This window comes from Amblyomma americanum, chromosome 1 (assembly GCF_052857255.1).
Source record: "Amblyomma americanum isolate KBUSLIRL-KWMA chromosome 1, ASM5285725v1, whole genome shotgun sequence".
Classification (NCBI taxonomy): Eukaryota; Metazoa; Arthropoda; class Arachnida; order Ixodida; family Ixodidae; genus Amblyomma; species Amblyomma americanum.
This window is the reverse complement of record NC_135497.1, coordinates 344520520-344526716: the sequence shown is the minus strand read 5'-3', so window position 1 is coordinate 344526716 and position 6197 is coordinate 344520520.

Below are 6197 nucleotides of genomic sequence, written 5' to 3'. Positions count from 1 at the left end.
TGCGTGGGTTCTGATCGTATTCATGAACATGACCGTTCCGCATATGCTCTAGGAGGCAGCTGTGATTTCAATAAAAATATGCAGCGCTATTTAAAGCACTCTTATGCCATATATGCGCAACAGACAACTAAGTTATCCTCTGTACATGCGACTTGTCTCGCGGGTTTGCTCAGGGCCTTCTAATTGCGTCACTATTCAAAGGCTGAGATTGTGCCCTGGTTTTCAACTAATAAACGAACCTTATTAAAAAATTTGTACTGCTGTCTCTTTAAATAACAACGCATTGCTCGTCAACTTGGGTGCAGAAAAATGGGTCACAAAGAAAACGCTATGAATATACATAAAACTGTACCACTCGAGCATTAAGACAAATTATGGCCCTGTTGGTACTTTAATACTCTGCAATTCAGCGTTCAAGCAATCTTATCCCGGCATTATTCTCGGAAATATTTTCTTTTGGAGTCAACGAGAAACTTTAAAATTCTTCCAGCTGAGCCTTTATTCACGAAAATTACCATTCCCTAAACTAAGCCCGTGCAGTAAAAAGTGCGTTACTACAGCATCAAGTTTTCATATACACACTCTGTTATTTCAATTCCTTACGGTGCTACAGAACCCTTCGCGTCAAAATCTCTGCTTACAAACTCTCGCAAGTTGAGGTGAACGAAACTCAGTCCACCGCTCGGGTTCTCCGAAAAATAACCACTCTGATCACCCTCTCCAATAATTACAGGTGCAGCGGAAAAGTGAAACGGAGCACGCGTATGTGGAAAAATTGGAGGGCGCTTAAGGTTCGCCTTTAAGAATAGAACGCGAGAGAGTGTAGCAGCACTGCCAGGGAGTCCAAGTAACGCCATCGCCCGTTCTGCGCGACGCCTTGCCCGTTGGACAAATAGCTCTGCACGTACGGTGAAACGGACGCGCGGAGCGGCAAACCAGGTAGAAGCGCTGCCAGGCGCCTTGCCGAAACGCGCGGGACTAAAGTTGCAGTCGTAGTTCGTCGGCACATCGTTCTCGACAAACCCGATGCCACTAACGCCAGCATAGTTTCCGCGCCGAACGAACGGGCTGCAAGCGGAAAGCTTTGTGGTGAACGCGCCTTGGATGTGCGCTGCGTTGTTCGCCGCTCACCGCGTGATTCCTGCGTTCCTGCACGACCCCACTGCGCAAGAACGAGGCGGGCGGGAGCCGCTGCTGTCTCGCGCTCTCTGTTGGGGCAGTGGGGTACATTGCGAAGAGGAGGAGGAGGATTTTTCGCTCACGTCCAACGCCGCCGACGCCGACGACGCTTGTTTTGGTTTGGTTTTTTTTGGGGGGGAAAGGAAATGGCGCAGTATCTGTCTCATATATCTTTGGACACCTGAACCGCGCCGTAAGGGAAGGGATAAAGGAGGGAGTGAAAGAAGAAAGGAATAATAGGTGCCGTAGTGAAGGGCTCCGGAATAATTTCGACCACCTGGGGATCTTTAACGTGCACTGACATCGCACAGCACACGGGCGCGTTAGCGTTTTTCCTCCATAAAAACGCAGCCGCCGCGGTCGGGTTCGAACCCGGGAACTCCGGATCAGTAGTCGAGCGCCCTAACCACTGAGCCACCGCGGCGGGGCACCGACGACACTGGCTGTTCTGTTTCACGGGGCACTTAACGCTATCGCGTTAATAACTGTGCTGCTTCGCCCGCGCCGTTTAAACGGTGAATATCAAAAGTATGACAGTCATCAGCCACATGTGCCACGTCCGCCAGTGTGGTATGCGTGTTCATACGCTGCTAGAACACGGTGCGATTCCTGGTGTCCTCTGCTTTCGTGCTTCGTTTGATTATTGGGAAACATGTACGTAGGTGATAATTTAGTTATCACCAAATTACAGCTACCGCGGGAGCCGCGACCATAATTGGAGGCAACGGGCGCCTGCTGAGCACAAATAATCTATCACGCCGTGTGAAACGTAACTTCCAGGCGGCTCTCTTATTATGCGAAGCATATTAACGTAGGTTTCGGGCCTTCGCGCGACGCCCGGCGGTGGCCACCATTGACCCTGAAGTGGGGTCACGTGACATGACGTCACGTGATGACGTCACACCGGCTGCAGATGGGGCCTCATATCGCGCCGTCGGTCGCCTCCCAGCGGTGGCCACCATTGACCCTGAAGTGAGATCACATGATGTGACGTCACGTGATGACGTCACACCGGCTGCAGATGGGGCCTCATATCGCGCCGTCGGACGTCGCCCGGCGGAGGCCTCTACGCTTCGGTTCGCGCCGTCGCGCGCGACGTGGCGGCGGCGCCACCATCGCTGCATCACGTGATATGTGACGTCACGCCAGGGATGAAGCGGCGCGCGCCCGCCGTCGCGTCAGTCTCTGTGCCCGCAACCGCGCCAGTGTCTTTGCGCCGGACGTGTATGCGGTCAAGATGCCTCCTGCTTAACATGCTTCGCATCCACTGGGCTTAACCTTGATAAGCCTCCAATTTTTTTGATGTTTAGCCAATTATGTTTGAGCATTGGCAGTACGGTTTAGTGCATATAAAGATGTGCTGCCACTGACAGCCAGGGTTATGTTACATCAGAAACTATGACCATCAGACGTCAGAAATATTGTGTGTCTGGACTATTGCACTCTTTCCCTTACAACGGAGGTCGGAGAAGGTTGGTCACGTCATCGTTCTCGACGATCCCTGGATGGCCGGCGTGGGTGAAGGCTGTACATTGGAGCTCTTTATTGCGGAACTTTTGAATGGTATTGAAAGAAGTGTTTCAATATCCTATCCAATCACGTCCATTCCGACAGCCCAAAGAGAAACAAGAAAACAACCCAGGTGGTGAAGCAAAATGTGCACGTAAGGAGGCTTCTCTAAAGCCTAGTAATGGTAACGAGCGGATAAAAGCAACACCACTGAAAATTAGCCGGCTGGCCAGTCGCAAGCAGCCGCAGCCAGCGGTAAGACGGCGGGGGGCCCTGTATTCGCGCGGAAGTTATACAGGGTGCAGATCTTCATTCTTCCATATGAACTAGAAGACTGTGCGCTGGATTTGAACGCTGCTGAGAGGATTGAAATGGCGCGGCGAAAATATAACTTGTGGGGCACGGCTTTTTTTAGCGCATCGCTTTAGGCCGAAAGGTGTTTTTGTAAATGTTTCGCTAATAATTGCCGGTGGCACAACTGTGCATCGTCAAATTTGTAAATCGTTCATAGCAGTGGTCGGTAAGTGTTCCCTTACTTCAAGGGAACCAGCAGATTTGCTCCCTGAGCCCGCTATGGCTCCTAGACATTACAGTTCGCAACGTTATGCATCACAGCAGGTTAATTGCAGTGAACCGTACTCTTCATTTCAAGCATCTTGCGGGGCAGCATACGAACAGCCATCGCCAAAAAGTTCAACTGGAAGAGAAGCACTGATGGCCGGATTCCTGATGACTTGAAAGCAGCCAGAGATGCCATGCGCGCTGGTCGATTCGATCAGTGGAAGCTGTTGAAGCCTGCGGACCGTCCAGCACTGAAAAGTACTAGCCAATACTCGAGTACGACTGCCATCCATGTGGAGTCCTAGAAGCAGCAACGCGTGTCCTGCGGTGCATCTGTCTGATGCCTACACTTGTGGAGCAGTCCCGCAGCCAGCCACAGTATAGGATTCTTGAGTATCTATTTTGATTGTGAGGTAACTGTGGAATATTGCAAGGTGTACTGGGATAGAAGTATGTAATTCAATGATCCAGGTTTCCGATACGTAGCAAAACTTTTCTGTTAAAAGTTTTTCCATTGGCCCGTCGAGTGGACAGGACTGCCATAGGGAACCAATTTGGAACTCTTTTGACGCTAGAAAAAAAGTTAATTAAAAAAAAACAAGCGTTCAGAGGAGAGACCTGCGGACATACTGAATGTTATAGTGGAATGTTACAATATGCGAAAAAATTACGTTCGTAAGAAACTTAGTGGTGAAAAATGCTGTAGTCCGGAATTTCCGCATCTGTTCCTAACCTTAGAAATTTTCCCTCAGCACAACCTAGATCTACTTTCGACAGCAAGAGAAACTACAAATTTGTTGTCTGTTTTCAGGTGAGAAGAGGTTAGAGGGCAACTATGGCGATTTTTCTATGCTCACGAATCTCAATGAACCTTCCATCAGTTTTTTTGGGTGTCAAGATTGTGTGTGCCAAACAGGACTGCTGAGAACGCTTTAGTTTTTTCACAAAGCAATTTTATAGATGGCCCTCCGCACTCGCAACTCGTGCTGCCGAAGAGGAGGATTTTACGGCCAACCCTGTGCACAATTATGTCACAGGTTGGGAAGTAGATTGGAGCAGACAACAGCGGCCATGCATGGAACCTTTTTGAATGACCTCTTGCCGATAATGCTGAAGACGGCAGAGTTCAGTGTTCATGCTTGGCACAGCCAGGCACGGGGTTAGGAGGAGGCGGCGCTACTCGGAGCACCATGTCAAAGTGCAGACGGGCGGCGGACATCTTGCCAGTGGCATCGCGAGTTCACCAGACAATATTACCTCTCACCTTGTGCATTTACGACTTTGAAGGAATGGGTAGCAGCTGGCGGTGTGCTGTGGGATATGCGAATAACTCAGCGAAAAACAAGACAGTGATTTAGCACTAAATATTGAACAACAATGAAGTACGCGACAGAGATTCACGCTATTCAGCGCCTCTAATGGTCCCCGTATTCGAGAATGCGCGTGTGCTCGGAACATTTAACGTGGATGTGCTGCCAAGACAAGATGCGTCTGATGAAGGAGTACTAGTCTCGCGAATAGGAAGCGATAGTTGGATGCTGTGCCTACGTTGTTCCCGTACGCGATGCCTGCAAGACCGCCGATATGCCGAAGGGCAGCAATGAAGGGGAAGCGAGCAGAGATAAGCAGATTAGAATGGCTATTTTTTTAGTTACATATGCCCCATTTCCTAAAATTATTGAAAGGAGCGAACCGCAACAAAAATTCATACTAATTGAGGCTGCTGAGTCGACAATTGACTGCTCTAGAGAGGGAATGTGGGCTTGCAGTAACGTTCGGTCGCCATTATAATCGCAGCCTCGTTGTCTGACGAGATTTTGCATTTGCACCCAGGTGCGAGAGCATATAAATGTTTTCAAAATACTAGCGAATATGCTTCCGGCGGCAGTATTTTAGTTGTCATGATGCGGAGCATTCCTATTCTCATTAGGATGTTCCAGGTAACTGGATTGTAAAAGTATAAATGGCGTCGTTTTATGTCCATCTTTATGTCCATCAAAGTACACATGGGAAACAGCCAGTGCTGAAAGTTACAAGCGATACTGGGCTGCAGACTGTGCCCAGCGGCAATGCGCCGACAGGTCAGCATTTCGTCTCTTAGCGACGGCTGCTACTCGCCGCATGTGCACCTGTAAGCGCAGCGTAGGTTTTATTAAATGTACACGTTGTGCCGTGTTATAATTCGAAATTGAGGCGAGGGTTCGCCCTTCGCAGTCGTGTGGGAGCGCGACGCGCTGGGTTCGGTCAGCACAGCCGCGGTGGGGCGTCTGTCGTCGCGGTGGAACGTCGGAAAACGGAAAATCGCTTGCGCTAGAACTTATTACCGAATCGCAGCACTCATTGCCTGAGGACATTATCGAAGAACCATTGATTTTCGATGCCCCGTTCCACATGGTGCTCTGAAAGCCATTCGAATTTCGCGCAGCACCGCAGGGCGGTTCGGTTGCTCACCTGTGTCCTCATCAGTGACGTCACGCAAATTAGCTCTGGAGCCCTCGCGTGGGAGTTATGGTTTCGATAAAAAATTTCTCCTTATTTAAATTTGTCGATTGCGCAATGTAAAAAATGAGGATACGAACTGTGATGGAACGCCTTCAGCAATATAAATCAACCATTAACTCGCTACGGGCTGAAAATCGCCGGAGTTGCCCTTTAAAGACTGAATAAATGTTATTTTCCGCCATAAACGTATTTGTAGGTGTAGTCTGCCTCGTAGCTATCCCTGTGAGCATAGATCTTCCCGCACGAGCCACGCAAGATGCGAGACAAAAGACGAAGAGGAATGGCGCGAGGTTTCGTTCCATTCCCGTTTGTACCTGCAGCCGTCGAAAGATTGTCACAGAGGCACTATGACGATGCGCTCTCTCTGCAGGCAGCGTGGCTACCCCAGCTTTGCTCCACCGAGGTGTTCCCGCTTGTCCCAGGCTCATCTTCTTGCCACCACGGAC